Below are 17403 nucleotides of genomic sequence, written 5' to 3' on the forward strand. Positions count from 1 at the left end.
ACACACACACATATCCCCCTTTTTTTATGTATACATACAATTCCTTGCCATGACGGATCATAGCCTCCATTATTTTTGAAAAAATAGAGGAGGCTATGGACTGATTGACCAGTTCAAGTTGTCAACTTGTCAGTAACTGTCATAGGAACCACTGTAATAAACACAATTCCACGATCGGATTGCTTACCTTCATTTTTTGTTGTAACACTGAGGACTACATAGGACTTTATTTTGTATATGTGAGAGAAGTATGTGGATATCACGAGCTTAAGCCAATGTGAGATACACAAACAAAGCAGCTGCTACAACATGAACTACATTGAGGGCCACACAACACATACGTAATTAAAGGTGCAAAATATAAGGGAAGCTTCAAAATACGCTCTGTAGCACTGCAAAGTATAACATATACTGTATGTGTACAATAAATGTTCCAAAAAGCAATGCATCAATGTCCCATTGGCCTTCAAGTTTATTATCAAGTTCAAGTTTACTGAAGTTTATTATGAGCATATGTACAACAGGAATCTGCTGACACACCTGTAGTCAAGGTGGCTGTTCGAGGTGTGCTGGCTGCCTCAGTGTAAGAAAAAGAAATTGGGTGAATGTCAACACCAGTGCCACTGCTTCTTGCCTCTGACCTGCACGTGCCTCCACGGCATCTTTGTGCACAAGTGTGCTGGCGTGGCGAGGCGTAGGAGTCATCCGAGAGAAAGAGTATCGTTTACATGGAGAAGTGGCTGTTCACATTGCCTGTCGCTTTCCCTCAAATGTTTCCTTGGTGACTAGGGTGACACACCTGCAGTCAAGGTGGCTGTTCGGGGTGTGCTGGCTGCCTAAACGAAAGAAAAAGAAAGAAATTAGATGAATGTTGATACCTGTGCTATTGCTTCTTGCCTCTTACCTGCATTTGCCTCCACGGCCTCTTGGCTTGCGGAGTCTGTATGAGGGAGCTGCTGTGGCTAGGCGTAGGCACTGTCTAAGCAAAAAGAAAAGGCCATTCAAATGGGGAATTATGGAAATAAATGCAGTTATGTCTGCTTCTTGCACTCTTCTTGCCTAAATGTTTTCAAACATAGTGTCCAGTACACACCAGCACTTTGACTGCTTCTGCTTTTTACCTGCAGGTGTTGCTGCGAGATCCTTAGTATGGCTGCGTGCAGCATTGTAACACTTGGTGGAGGCATTAGAAGTGGTAGCCAAAAATATAAAGAATCATTCTTGTCTGCATGAACGGTTTCAATTTCTAAATGCAGTGGTAACTATCACTATTAGTGCAAGGCCCCCCACATCTATGCGGCAAGTGCAATAGCTCGAAACTGAATTTTTCCTTTAGTGTTTCACAAGGCGTCTGATATGTCCACATTAGATGTGATGTGTTTGTTTTTATTTATCCCAGTGTGGAGAGAGCATCATTAAATTGTTTTTTTTTATTTTGCGTGTCTTGTTTTTTGGTTTATTTCTGAATTTATCAAGCAGCAGTCTCATGATGCTAAAGTGACTTATGTAATGGTAATCAGCTTTTGTTTTGCAGAAAAACAACGCATTTCCTGACCCATTGTTTGACATCCCCTCACTCGCATAATTTTGCAGAGTATTCTACCTATATTGACTTGCTTGACCTCCACTAAGGAGTCTTGCATTTTCAAATACGACTCTTTCCTTAATATCATTCGACACTTCTCATAATTTCTGTACCTTGGGCTTCTGATACTCTGCATTCACCATTTTTGCTTGTTTCTGACTAAATATGTCTTCTTTAATTTAGAGCTTAAATGTTACCTCTGGAACACACGGAAGGGCTTGCCATTGCATATCTGCATAAAAGGGAAACATGTTTCATTAAACATTTGCAAAATACAATTGAAGATTGATGAATGCAGCTTGATGTGTGATATGACTGAATGAGCCATAAAAGTAACTCATCTCACTTGGTAAATTAAAGCACATTTTAGTGTGATGTACAAGATACGTTACACTAACGTGGTGGGTTCTCTTGCTTATACAGCAAAATAATCTGTGCGCAATAAAAAATTATTTTTGCATACCCCTTGTACACACTGATTTAAGGAAAATGAACTGGAGCTGTCCACATGATCTACTTATTTTACCTGCGAGTATGGTCAACAAAAATGTGTCCCAGCTGCTTAGTGGTATTTGAGATTATGTCAGTATTGCATATGTGCCTGTTGTCTAAAATAATTGAATGTTGAAAATGCTCGTAGGGATCTGATGTGCATATCTGCAGTTTATTAATACATGTAAAAGACTCAGCATCAAGTGCAAGTGAACGGTCGCACAGGCCCGGAGTCGATCATGCAAATAGATTCGCTGCACAAATTTGTGACCAGAAAAGATATTCCACATGAAATGGCATGCAAGGAAGTGTTGAAAATATTGCACAATTAATAAAACGCCTACGCTATTAATATGCGGGTTGATGCACTCGTTATGCAAAACGTAGGTGAGGCGTGCAGACAGGACACAAGAGTAGAGTATCTACAAGCAAACAACACGAGCGCCGCCCAATTCTCTACTCTTTTGTCCTGTCTGCACGCCTCACCTCTGTTTTGCATAATGAATTCTTACCAACTAGCTCAGCTTTCTGTCGTTCTAAGTCTCGATGCACTCGATTTCGTCCGCATTAGGCACTCGCCTCTTGATTACTTCGTGGCAGAGAAATACTCGGCATCAGGCTGTTTTTCTGCTATGGCCTTTGTGGAAGCATGATTGTTCAAAGTGCAACAATTAAACAAATTCTTTGAGTTGCTTGTGGCTTCGCCAGTACAAGTCCGGTGTGCTGGTCCGCCTGTCCAGCAATTTCCTACTGAATGGAAACCTGCAAATAAAAACACCGCTCCGCATGTAGAAAAATGCTCTACTGTGACGCTTCTCAAACGATTGTGATGCACCACAAGAGCTGCCTACTCGCGTGTTATTCTGAACAAGGAGATACATTCGTTTACTTACATGTGAAGGTATATGCCAGAGCACTTCGGGGCTTCGATGGCACATAAGGCACGAGTGTGCCATAGCGTCCGATGTCGACGCGCGATCGCATGTCACACCTAAACTGTACGAAACTACTACGCATCCAAAAAACAGATTCGAAACCGAAATTCGCGTCATCCTTTATTGCATGAGTGCGTACATCGTGATTTACATAAGTCACGGACTTAGTGATCGCTTTCTGTAAACTTAATATTGACGCACCACCTTCATAAAGCCATCAGGTATGCGTTTTTAGATGAGAAACCATAAGGTGAGCTGTACTTGTTTTTAGCTCTTTCAATAGTAATTGCGCTCGCCACATTGCCCAGTAGCAACAGGGCGGCGCCCTAGAGGTTCCCACTTTTCCGGCCCAGATTTTCCTCTAGAGTTGTTCTATACTAACTCTATGAGTAAAAGGGTGTGGGTGCGAGCGAAAAAAGGACGCGCGCGCGCATTGTGATGTCTCGACACCAGACGCTCGACGTCAGATGGCGCGGCGATGCAGTTTTATCCGATTTCGGCTGTCGCTCGCATGCCCCGGCTTATTTTGCTGCCAACAATGTCCCGTTGTTCCGCGTGCCGTTTAGTAATCGGCGAGCATGACTCAGTTTTGACGTGGCCCGACTGGGGATTTTTTTTTTCATATTGGTCAGTGTTCGGGCGTGAATGAGGCCAAACGAGGAGCGTTCAAGAAAAATTGGAAGTGTGAGACATGTCAAGCGAAAGGGGGCAAAACTGTTGCGCCAGTACAGGGTCAGGTAAAAGATCTGGAAATCATGGTGAAGCTGGTAGAATTGGATCCGAAGCTTAATTTGCTTTTGGACTTGGCAAGTACAGTAAATGGCATTGAGCAATCTATCCATATGCTGTCAGACCAATTTGATGAAATTGAGAGACGTCTCTACTGTCACGAAAAAGACACCAACAATGTAAATCGTAGGGCGGAAAAGATGGAAAAAGCTCGAGCCCCTCAGGACCTTGGTAAGCTTTGGGATGGCATTAACGCCCTTGAATGGCACAGGAGGCGCCTGAACCCAGACACACATGAAGTTCCTGAGACTGGGGGCGAGAACTTGCTATGTCAGGTGAACGAAATAACGTCCTGCTCCAATAAACATTCAATGTTAAGTTGTTGTGCTGTGGCTACCCACAGGCTGCCAGCTAGGTCGGGAAGGACCCGCGGCATTATTGTGCGTTTCGCGAGTCAGGAGTTGCGAAATGCCTGGCTTGCTAAGAAACGATCACTCAGAGATAGTTCGATGAAAGTTTTCATTGCCGAGAACATAACTCCTGGCTGCCGCTAAGGAATGGGTGAAACATTCCGGGTACAAGTATGCATGGCACGCGAATGGGCATGTACTTGTACGCAAAGGAAATGCTGCCCACGCCGTAGTCATTAAGCAAGAGGATGAGGTCTTGAATCTTGCTTAGTATTCCTTGCTAATGTTCCTTGCTGTTGATTTTAGTTTTCTTCAGCACCACGAATCACTTAGGGTCTCTTTCTAAACACGAATGGTTTGCCCACATAGAAGCTGAACAAAAAGGAATTAGTTGTGTTTATATTAACGCACAATCCGTTTCTAGCAAAACAGAAGAACTCGAAAGCTTTTTTGCGGAGATAGATAAACTGTGTGACCTTGTCATGATAAGCGAAGCCTGGTATAAGGATGAGAGTCACTTTTTTCAGCTTCCGCAGAAGAAAACATTTTACCTTAATAGGTTAACAAGACGCGGTGGAGGTGTGTCCCTATTAATGTCTGATCATATACCTTGTGATATACTTCCTAATTTTTCGCGTGCAACGATGCATTACAAAGTGCTATGTGTTCATTGAGATAAAGGCATCTTTACTGCACGATACCGCCCTCCTGATGGTGTTCTTGCCCATTTTCTTGAATTGTTTGATGAGCTGTTATTATTCGCCAATGAAAATGCCCTAAACCTAATTATTGGAGATTTTAATGTAAGTATTGGCGCGGATACAGTAAGGCGGTCTGATTTTGAAAGGGTATTCATTTCAAATGGTTGTAAAAATACAATTCACTCCAGCACTGGAATAACGGAAACTATGCTTGATTTGTTTATAACGAATTACTGTCCTCTGTGTATCACAAGTGCTGTTTTGAGTAGTACTATAAGTGACCACGTGCCTATTTGCGTGTTTGTGAAAACTAGCATAGCTAGCACCTCCCACAGAGACACAAACGGAACCTTCCAGAAGGTAACCAAGGATACCCTAACATCTTTTCAAACAGAGTTGAAGCAAATTAACTGGGATGATGTTTTACAGGAACATGATGCTCAATCAGCTTACAATATATTTCTTATCAGGTTTGTTGCCGTGTATAAAAAATATTTCGTTTACAAAATCAACAGTAGAAAAAAATGCCTTAGAAAGCCATAGTTAACGAATGCTCTTTGTAAAAAAGAGAAGAAGCGTGACAAACTATGTGCTAACTTTATCAAAAGCCGAGAGCCTCTGGATTTAAAAGCATTTAAAGTGTTTCGTAACAAATTAACCAAATAATTACGGAAAGCACGTGATGCTTATTTTCTGCAGATGTTTTGGTATTGTATGAATGACTTAAAGAAACTATGGAATAGACTAAACGTTCTCATGAATAGAAATCAGATGAGCGATCCTATTGAACAAATTAGTTTGAACGGTAGATTGTTGGTACAGGAGGATTTGGCAAACGCCTTCAATGATTATTTTGTACACAGAGACGTTGACCTCAATCATTCCATGCCGCATTATTTGCACCTTACTCCAAACGCAAACACAATATTTTTTCAGCCACTAATGCTTTCGGATGTATGTCCTGTATACCTAAGACTCAAAACATCTCGCAGCTGCGATGCCGATGGTCTACAGATTCAACCTATCAAATGTGCGATATATGATATAGCCTCTATTTTCACACATATTTATAATCTGTGCATTTCTACAAGCGCATTTCCAGAAAATATGAAGGTTGCTAAGGTGGTAGTATTATTTAAAAAGGGTGATAAATTAGACATAAGAAATTATCGCCCGATATTGATGCACTCTGTTTCTTCAAAACGTCTTGAAGAAATTATTTTAAGGCAGTTGTCTTCATTCTGTAAAAATACAAGATAATTTCAAATGCTCAATACGGTTTTCGTAAACACAGGTCCACTGAATTAGCTCTTCTTGATCAAAAAGAATTTATATTACAGAACTTCGAACATACGCTATTAACAATAGGCAAAATTGTCGACTTTACACAGGCGTTTGACCATATTAATCACATTTTATTCGGCAAGCTAGATAAATATGGAATTAGAGGCATTCCACTTCAATTATTAAAATCTTACCTTAATAACAGACGCCAGTTTGTTTCTGTAGGCCATAATACATCGGTAACCAAACAAATATTTTGTGGGGTCCCACAGGTTAGCAGTTTGGTTCCGTTGCTTTTCAACTTATACGCTAACGATATTACTTCCATCAACGAAAAGGCGAAATTTATAATTTACGCAGATGACACAAGTGTTTTCATTTCGTCCCGTTCTTACACCAATTTAATTACTATGGCAAATGACTTCTTGTGCAGTGTATCCTATTGGTCCACAGATAACTGTTTAAAAGTAAATACGGCGAAAACAAAGGCTGTAATTTTTCATACCAAAGGCATGAGCCTTACTTCAGATCTAACATTAGCGTATAGATCCACAAATATAGAACTTGCTCTTTCTGCAAAGATGTTAGGGGTACACTTTACAAGTTCTACACTCTAAAACAAAATTGCACCCTTTTGCTTGTATCCTGCCCCACAGCAATAAATGTCATTTGTCTTGTCCGCATTTCCTTTCTTTAACGCTGCGAGCCCGGTGCATCCCACTAACGAATGGCATGTGCGTTATCAGCATGGCTTAGCATTCCCGACAGGAAAGTAGCGGGCGCGGCATTTTCAAGAAAGGAAACGCAAGCAAGGCAAATTACGATTATTGTTGTGTGGCAGATATACACCCCAAAGGGTGTACCTCTGTCTAAGCGTGTATGCAATGGGACGACCATGTAAGCTTTGTACTCCAGAAGCTTAGCCGCATAAGAGGTGTTTTTAATCGCTACAGATATACGTTACCCGCCTCTGTAAAATTATTAATTTATGATGCTCTACTTGTGTCTCACATACATTATGGGGATCTTGTATGGGGTACCACGACTCAGTGTAACTTGAATAAATTATTTCGTATGCAGAAGAAAATAATACGTGTCATCGCTAATGTACCGCATGCCACCCATACTGAAAACCTGTTTCAGAAATACAACATTGCTAGAGCCCATAACATCTATAACTGCAGATTATTACACGAATTTTACTTTAGTGCCAAACGTAGCAATACCTTACTTGTAGAACTTGCAAAACTATCTGTCAATACACACCGTTATTCAAGTCGTACAACTGGAGTATGGAAGGTTCCGCGCTCTAGAACTAACTACGGTTGTAAAATGCTGTGTAGTAACCTTCCAAGATTACCGAATTCATATGATAGAGAAGGCTACAATTTACATGATTTATCGCTGTCAGAAATTAAAGCTATATTGCTTTCACCTCTTTAGCGCGCATTTGTGAATGTTTAATAATGTACTTATGTTCTTATTTTGTCTATGTTAGCAAGTGCATATCATTTATTTCAATGCCACAGTGTTTTTTGCTTTGTAATTACTTGTGGAAATATTTCATTGTTTTGCACATATTGTATAACTGCAATGTTTTATGGCCACTGTATAAATATAATGTATATGGTGCTTGATGTGTTACCCCATGCAGCCATATTGTACCTAAGGGGATGAGGCTACCTCAAGCCGCGTCTGTGCAGCTTTTTTCCCTCATCCAACTCCACTTACCACTCCTCTGTATGTGTGTGTGTGTAAATGGAAATCAACACAATAAAATAAAATCAATATATATCTCAAAGGCAACGCTACAGTGCCAGCCGAAGGAGCTCAGACCTGTCCATTGCGGGTTTTTTATTCGCAAATTCACACTTTGCAGTGGTAGCTCTGATCAATAATACAAGCATAAAGGCAAAAACATATCACATAAGAATCAAGTTAGGATACCATACCTACAGTGATGCGACAAGCATGTCCCAAACGCTTGCTATATGTGACTTCTACAACATTTACCTTGGTTTTAACAAGCTAAAACATGTTTGCTCAAGGCGAGTAGTTCATGGTATATCGATTTTTTGCATTTCTTCACAGAAACGCTCGGCAGGAACACGGCAGTTTAGATTCTGCTTTTTAACAAAATGAGGTCCTTATTCACCGGTTCATTTTAAGTACCGCTAATTTGAAGTAAAGCTAATTGAGGCTTACAGCTGTTTGTAGTACACGGAAAGGAATGCGCCAATATCTATTCCCTTTTCCGTGCTACGCGTTCAACTAACTTGAGCAATTTGCTGGTGCTTGCTGCTTGAGGAACAGACATGACCAACCTGCTTGGCGAACTGACACAGGCTGCTCGGCCCAAATGCAGCCATACGGACTTTGGATCGTATGGCTGCAGCCAGCAAGAAGCCGGAACAGAAGCGTTAATCATTACTATATCTGTAGTAAGGGGCATTTTGAAGATATCATTATACAACGGTGGACGTCAAAAATCAAGTGAATTCATGTGAGGTTTGTAGTGTCTTCTTTATGAGACGGGTGTACGGGGTGATCCTTTATGAACTGAAGAAACGAATACTCCTAGAAAGAAAATGAGCGAAAAATAGATGAAAGTTATCGTTGTGGGACAAGCCAAGCCCCAAAGGGCGCAAACTTTTTTAAGAATGTCTGTCTACGTGATGTGGAATTGTGCGCAGCCCCGCTGAAGAAAAGCTCTCGCGATTCTGCGGCTTGTCTGCGGCATGAATTCGCATCTTACTGACAGGAGCACCGCTCGTTGTCGTGATTAAGCGAGAGTAGCACGGTGACTAAAGAACCTTTTCGTATAATATAGATTCCTGCAACAGCTGCAGTATGCTTCAGTATTTTTCCAGAAAAATACTGAAGCATACTGCAGCTGTTGCAGGAATTTGCATTATACGAAAAGGCAGTATGCTTCAGTATTTTTCCAGAAAAATATCTATCCTAATGCCGTTTGTACGCAAATAAAATTGCGAAGCCGCTTGCTTTTCTTCGAATATAATGGAAATTCGTCTGTTTTCCCATACCTGAGCTCAAATAGGAGGCAGGGATGTGCGGCAATACATACGCCTCGACAAGTGATTCAGCAGTGTTTGCTGCTTCGTTAGCAGAACATAAATGCTTTTCACGTCCTCATGTTGGAATCGTGCGGTTAACATCCAACAGCAACACCGCGGCTACATGAGACTCGGTGAAGCCATTGTAGCGCGAATAAAACGTACACAACACTGGACACCACAGGCGCTACTGTGTTCTTTGTGTTAAAGACCTCGGGTCTTGGAAACGTAGCGGAAGGCTTTCGTCTCGCCGCCGAGCTACGCAGCTGGGAAATCATTTCAGTGCGCCCATGGTTTGGTCCAGGAGCAGCTCGTAGACGACAGGCGCGTCGCGCTAACGTTTGCACCCGGAAGTGCCTTTTGGTCTGATATAGTTTTGTTACGACGATAGCTGCTTTCGCAGTTGCCCAGTTATTTTTCCGTTTCTTCACGCAAAGAGAAATCAGCGAACGGCTTTGAAAGGGACGCCCATCTCCCCCATTGACCAGAATATAACAAAGCCACTTAATGTAACCGGCTCATTGTGCTCGCGCAGATGAACCTTTTAAACGCGTAAGCATTTGTATGCCTACCGAACGAGGAAACCCGTCCGTCCGTCGCGTAACACGATCGCTTTCAAGATAGGACCCGCAGCAGCGATTGAATTCAACTGAAATGATTAAATTATGGGGTTTTATTATGAGGCACAGCGTAGTGGGGGACTGCGGAAATTTGGACCACCTGGGGGTTCTTTAACGTGCGCCTAAATACAAGTACACGGGTGTTTTCACATTTCCGCCCCTATCGAAAATGCGGCCGCCGTGGCCGGGATTCGATCCCGCGACCTCGTGCTTAGCAGCCCAACACTATAGCCACTAAGCAACCACTGCTGGTTATTCACCTTCGTGCCGCCTCTCGCTTCACCGCGAACGAAGCTGCGAGAATACTGCGCACACAAAGCTATCTCCTCTCGCCGCACTCTGTACCCACCGCAGATCCCAGTAGGGCCCGCGCGACCGCGCCATACGCAACCGCCGCCAGAGTACGGCTGACAATGTTTCGCACTGAGAGGAGGCAGCGCCGTCGACTAAAACAAAACCCCTTGAACTTCGTAAACTAGCGCCCCGCTTTGAAGAATGCCGCCTCCTCCTCGCGCGCTCTGGCTGACGCCCCGTCGCTATTGGCCCAATAGCATCACGTGGGCCCTCGCACCGGCTTCCTTTGTTTATAGTCGCGATTCAGCGCCATCTTCGCTTGAGAAGCATCTACGGAGTGGCGAGGAGCGCATGATGGCGCCGTTGCTGTTCCGTGCTGTTTTGGTTTGCGAACGCCTAGAACAAAGTTTTGTGGCAAGTCCTGCGTCGCTTCACGGCATTTTCTATCATCATAACCTGCTGCGCGCCTTCGTATAGCAAAATGGTTTCAGCAAAAACAAGAAGCTGTTCTCGATACCGTCCGGTAAGCGCTACGGGTTAAGGATGCATGGATTCACCGTATTCGGAGGAAGAACTTCGGATCAATGTTCTCCACACGACTACAGAAGTAGTTGCGAATCTCTCCTAGTATAGTAGGTGTCAGGCTTGTGTAATTTGTTGCGGGCCATAACGTAGTAGGTATTGCACAGTTCACTGAGGAGGTTGCCATTTGTCTGCACGCTTTAACACTATTCCTACACGACGTGTAGTTTGTTTATTTAAGCAGTACGTGGTTGCATTTGGTATCCTTAATCGTATTGTACGCCAGCAGGCTTGAATTCGCGGGCACGCAAGGCTGCGTGCGGAAACGTGATTACGAAACCTTTAGGATTCAGCGCATTCCTTTTGATAAAATTTGAGGCTCGAGCATGAAAACTCTTCTTAGGAAAGCAACTCCGCATTTTGTGGTTGAAACTAGACAATGACAATGTTGAAACTAGACAACAGAACCATCTGCGTGTCAGGGTGAAGATGTTTTTTCATTACGTACATGACTCTGTCGGCTCCTGGTGCAGCCGTTCAAGGAAGCTCTGAACTCGGCAATGCTAAAAGGATGGTTGTATGGTTCACTTCCGCTACCTTTACGGTTCAGTGCCTTGCCTTCAGCTGTCTGTTTATGTTTCTGGAATGACTGTGAGTAGTTTTCAGACCTCGAAACTCGCTCGAAGTGTTGTCCCAGAGTGTTCGTTCGCCTGGCCTTGACGGCTGTGGCCTTCATCATCAACCAAAGGCATGTTGTAGGTTTGTCGACTAATTAATTTTCTTAGCCTGTTCCAGACTTTTGCTTCTTTCGTATAGGAATTTATGCTTGTGACGTATTTTCCCCAGCTTTCTCTTTTAGCGATACGACGCGTTCGTCTGCCTTTGGATTTCACGTGCTTAAAGTTGATGAGGTTTTCTGTCGTCGGAGACTGACGTAGTAAACGCCAGGCTTTGTTTTGCTCCTTACGCGCATTCTTGCATTGCTCATTCCACCACGGCACGTGCCTTTTTTGTAGTCCCCTTCGTTTGTGGAATGCACTCTATTGCAGCGTCAATTAAAAAAGCGGTAAAATAAGCAATAGCGTCGTTCACACTAAAATCTTTAAAAGCATTTCGCTGCATCTGGGTGATTTCCTCAAATTTTTTCCAATCTGCGGATGCAACTTTCCAATGAGGGGGGTGTGGTAGGAATTCAGTTTGTTCTAAAGGTTTGAGGCAGATGGGAAAATAATCACTCACATGTGGGTTTTTAACCACCTCCCATTCTAGGCATGGTACAAGTGTAGCCGAGCAGATAGCTAAATCTATCGCAGAGTACGTGCCATGTGCTATGCCATAGAATGTCGGCTCCTTTTTATTTAATAAGCATGCACCTGAAGAAACAAGAAAATATTCTATTAGGCGACCTTTGACATCGCATCGAGAGTCACCCCAGAGAGGATGGTGTGCGTTGAAATCCCCAACGAGTAGGTAGGGCTCAGGCAGCTCATCGATTAGACTAAGAAATTCTGTTCTATGGAGTCGATAGTGGGGTGGCATGTACACAGAAGAGATTGTAACGAGTTTTCCTAACAGTAAGGCTCGGACCGCAACTGCCTCAAGAGGCGTTCGGGGTTCCAAAGCCTGACATGCTACACGCTTATCAACTATAATCGCGACACCACCGGACGAAGCGAAAGCATCGTCCCGGTCTTTGCGGAAAATGTTTAAATTGTGGTAGAAAGCCTGTCTGTGTAAGTTTTATATGGGTCTCATGGACACACAGCACCTTTGGATTATATTTACGCAGGAGTTCCTTGACATCATCGAGTTTATGTAGGAGTCCCCTTACGTTTCATTATAATATTTGTGTCTCCAGAGTTAAGAGTGTGTGTATGCTGGGTGTTTAGAGAGGAAAGTTGATTTAGATTACAGGGCCTTTCCCGGGCCCCGTAATGCGGAGTTTGTCTTTCTTGCCGCAGTCCTGAGACTGGCGGCGGTCCTTCGGCGCTTGCTCCGCCGTTTGGCTTGAAGTAGTGTCAATTGCCTCTTGAGAGGCACTGGACGTCCGCTCTTGTGAGCGGCGCGTTTGTCGTGAAGGCTTTACCTGAGCAGATGAGACCTTCGTGTCTACCAACCCTGAGGTCGATGGGCCCTCTTTCCCTGACGGCGAGGCAGCGCTGGCTGTCGCCGAGGGGGCTGGTGGCAGAACCTCGGCAACACTCTTTGTGGGCCGGGCCCCCCTTACGCGCCGCACCAACATGGCCTGCGGTATGAATGAATGAAACACGTTTCCGCGCTTCTTGAAACAATATGTACTCTTTAACTTTCAGTGTAATAATATCTTTTTCTTTTTTCCACGTCCGACGTGCTCGGGATTATGTGGCGTGATCACCGTCGCAATTCACACAGTGGAGTGCAGTTGTCGGTAGTCTGCTCTTGACCACATTTTGCGCAAGTGAGACGGCCTCGGCAGCTTTGTGAGCCATGGCCAAATCTTTGACATTTGAAACATCTACGTCGATTTGAATGAATGAATGAATGAATGAATGAATGAATGAATGAATGAATGAATGAATGAATGAATGAATGTTTGATGTTTAATGGCGCAAGGGCCAGGTATGGCCAAAGAGCGCCAATCTAGTGTTAATGAGTTTGTAGTGATCTAATGGGATCTGTGAAGCTAGTGTGACGTGGCTGTAAAGGGGCCTAAAAGACGTTGGTGCTCATGGCATATAATCTACGCGTAATAAAATTATGGCAATGATTAATGACGTGTATTATGGAGACTAGAATGCATTGGGAAAAATGATGCAATGTACAAAATATGTGAGATGTTAAACTTTCTAAGAGCACTACTGCCTCGCCAGAGCCCTTGAACCCAAGGGACGAGAGGCATGTGCTATACGAAACAACTATCACAGCGCTATCCTCTATAGAGAGGAGGCGCTACGAACGTATGGGCTAATTACATGTATTACAACATCTTTCAGGAAACCTAGGACTGCGCTGGTATCAAAGAGCGGTTCTGCACCGAGTAACATAACAGGATGAAGGGGGATGTGCTGCCGGTATGCCAAGGGAAAATGTTTCTTTCATATTCGGCTTCCCGACACTCCAGGAGGACGTGGAGGACGGTCAGCCTCTCCCCGCATCTACCACAGGTTGGAGGCTCATTTCCAGTGAGTAAAAAGTTATGCGTGCCAAATGTGTGTACTATTCTTAGACGACAGAATAGGATATCTGTCCGGCATGTTTTTGTTACAGAAGGCCAGAAACCTAATTGTGGCTTTATTACATGCAGCTTATTATTTGTTTCCAGGTCCCACAAGCGTTGCCAGTAGTTTCGCAGTTTCCTTCTTAAGAAAGGCTTCACAGTTGGGACAGTAGGGTGTGCCATTACAGTTATTGGATTCGTGTTCGTGTTCGCCACACTTTGCACAGGTCAGTCGGCCACGGCAGCTTTGCGAACCATGGCCATATCTCTGACACTTGAAGCATCTTCGGGGGTTTGGGATGTAAGGCCGGACTGGAAGTTTGGTATATCCTGTTTCTAAGGTTTCTGGTAGAACGGTGGACGCAAAGGTGAGGATTAGATGTTTAGTTGGGATATCATGGTTGTCTCGCTTGATCTTTATTCTTTGCACCTGAATCACATTGTGTTCCTTCCAGCCCTCCAGGAGCTCTTCCTCGCTGAGGCTCAACAGATCTTCATCAGAGATGACTCCTTTAGACGTGTTCAGTGATAGGTGGGGGGTAACAGTGATTTTCACATTACGGAACGCTAAGAGACTGGAGAGTTTGTCATGCTGTAGAGTGTCGCGGACCTAAAGAAGAAGGTCGCCACTGCTCAGTTTCGTCACTTTGTAGCCAGCACCTAGTGTGCCGGTAAGGCATTTAGCTACGATGAAAGGTGAGATAGTTCTGACTGTCTTTTCAGGATCTTGACTGTGTATTACATGGTAGCGGGGGAAAGTTTCTTTGCGCTGGCTGAATAGTTGAAAAGTTTCTTCGGTGCGCCCTCTTTTTGAAAGGGGACGATCGGAAAAGGGGGGGGGGGGAATGACGTGTTAGCCATGAAGAATTCATTTATTTCGGTAGCTACGCCAGCCGCCCACCAGCGAGCCCAACAAGGGGATGCCACGAGTCCGGTAGGAAACGCAGACGCCAGCTGTACGTAGCCACTATAACCTAATATAACATACCCAAGGTTGGATACATACACCAGGTTAACCCTTGCCGCCTAGAAATTCGGAAGTGAGAAGAAGTGATAAGAAGACAGGAAAGAAGAGATAGCGAGAGGGAAAGCAAAAGATTGAATAGAGAGACAGGAAAAGGCGACTGCCGATTTCCCCCAGGTGGGTCAGCCTGGAGGTGCCGTCTATGTGAAGCAGAGGCCAAAGGGGTGTGTTGCCTCCGCCGGGGGGGCCTTAAAGGTCCAAACACCCAGCATCGGCTCAACCCCCAGGATCCCCCTTTCCCCAGACACGGCTAAGCCGCGCACGGCTACACGCGGGAGGGGCCAACTCTCGTGTGCTCGGGTACGTGGTGTCGCAACAGACCAAACGCCTGCTGACGCAGACGCCCCTTAGGGGCACTCGTGTACTTAGATTTAGGTGCACGTTAAAGAACCCCAGTTGATCTAATTTTCTGGAGTCCTCCACTACGGCGTGCCTCATAATCAGAAAGTGGTTTTGGCTTGTAAAACACCATAATTTAATTTTCTTAAGAAGTAGGAATGAACTTGTTTAGTTACAAGGTACACAACTACCTACTAGTAGTTGATTATCGTTCTCGCTACCCTGAAATCATATACAACCCGCCGTGGTTGCTCAGTGGCTATGGTGTTGGGCTGCTGAGCACGAGGTCGCGGGATCGAATCCCGGCGACGGCGGCCGCATTTCGATGGGGGCGAAATGCGAAAACACCCGTGTGCTTAGATTTAGGTGCACGTTAAAGAACCCCAGGTGGTCAAAATTTCCGGAGTCCTCCACTACGGCGTGCCTCATAATCAGAAAGTGGTTTTGGCACGTAAAACCCCAAATATTATTATTATGAAATCATATACATGCGAAGGCGGTCATCATGCAGTCAAAAGCATTTTTGCTCGTTTTGGCATTCCCGCAGTAGTACGAAGGGATAATGGACCGCAATTTGCTTGATATGCCTTGGCAGCTTTTGCAAAGCGCTGTGGCTTCCAACACATCAGCTGAAGTCAAAACTACCCGCAGTCAAACGGGGAAGTGAAAAGGCTGGTGCGTACGATCAAAGAATTGTTTGCGAAAGCAGACGATCCTTTTCTGGCTCTTCTGTCGTACAAAAGCACTGCAGGAGTCGCAAGGTTCAGCCCAGCGCAGCTATTATTGGGTCGCACCTTGCGCACCAGGTTTTCCAAGACAGTGGACCGCCTGGGACAGAAGTGGCCTGCGCCAGACGATGTCGAGTGCCAAGACTAAGAGGTGAGAAGGCGGCAGAAGAAACACCTCCATTACCGTCATGCCGCGACCGTCCTTCCTCTGCTGCAGCTGGGAGATAGGGTGTGGGTTCAAGACATCAAGGATACGGCGTGTGTCCTCAGCAGAGCCTCGAAGCCCCGCTCGTACGTCCTGCAAACAGCCAACGCGGTACTTGTGCGTAATAGGATGCATCTAGTGCTCTATTCAGACCCAACGATGAGCCAGCTCAACCAGCGAGCTCGGAGTGAAAACTGCGAGGAGCACGAAGAGCAGACCACGGTAACAGACACCACGGACAGCCACACTACAAGTCTCCAATGATTGTGGAGTGAGAGTCACCAGGTTCGGGAGTCAAGACTGCGAGAATACTTGACTTGTGAAGTGTTCGGTCTTTCTTGTGTCCATATCTCGGGGGAGAGATGTAGAGGGCGCTACGCGCCATGCGTTCTGTATATATCGTGTCGTCCAATAAAGGTGTGGGCATTCGTTCGGTCAACTCGGTTCCGAGTCAGTTGGGTAGACGTCTGTCAGAGCCCTACATCGTACACTTTGTACGTCATAGCTGATACGCGCCGCGAATTCACATGGGAAGGACGGCGCGGATTATTTAGGCTACTGAGGGCTTGCTGGCGGTCAGGATGTTCGCATTCGATCGTACATGTGCTATTTACAACAATTCGCAACGAGATCTTGTGATACGCACTTGACAAATGCTGCGTACCTAATTGTAGCGCACGCTGTGCATTCGGAACCGTCATGACACATCGTCAGTGCTCGCTCAGGTACATTTTTAAATAATAGCTATCAAAACAGAAAGCGAAAAGCTACCGTCACTGAATTTGCATAACCGTCCGTTTAGTAATTCTATGCTGTACACGAAGTTACTCGGAGCTAGAGTGCCAACGCGAACGCTTAAAGCGCACCGCCTTGCCATGCGTGCATTCACTCTGCGAAAGGTCGTCTGCTAAGCTTGAGTGATGTAGGTGGCGCCACGGTCGAAGAGGGAGCATAAAAGAGAGGATAAACGAGAAGGAATGAAGGCGGAGGAAGCGAGTGTCGCTACTTCATGAAGTTTACGTTACGTTACCACTTTTGAATGTTGATGAACACGGCAGAAGCCGCCCAAAAAATCATTTACGTAGCAGACATCGTTTGCGTTTTGAATCACACGAAGTTCAGAGTTACCTGCGTGACGACCTAAGTTCGCGTCAAATTGCAAGCTGTGTCTAGGTCATAATTTTTTCGTCGCTTCTTCGTACTGTCAACTTTGGTTTCACTTTTAGGTGTGCCTTAATGAGGAACACGCGGTTTTTTAACCATTT

General features: G+C 44.8%; 1 long non-coding RNA gene across 1 annotated transcript; it reads right to left on the reverse strand.

Annotated features, from left to right (window-relative positions):
- Positions 1-467: 467 nt before the first annotated feature.
- On the reverse strand, positions 468-1878 carry LOC142567946 (uncharacterized). Its single transcript, XR_012825317.1, has 3 exons — positions 1783-1878; positions 905-979; positions 468-836 (listed from the first exon to the last, which is right to left on the reverse strand). It is a non-coding gene; the product is annotated as an uncharacterized LOC142567946 (long non-coding RNA).
- Between the last annotated feature and the right edge of the window lie 15525 nt (positions 1879-17403).

The sequence above is a fragment of the Dermacentor variabilis genome, unplaced genomic scaffold (genome assembly GCF_050947875.1).
Source record: "Dermacentor variabilis isolate Ectoservices unplaced genomic scaffold, ASM5094787v1 scaffold_15, whole genome shotgun sequence".
Lineage (NCBI taxonomy): Eukaryota > Metazoa > Arthropoda > Arachnida > Ixodida > Ixodidae > Dermacentor > Dermacentor variabilis.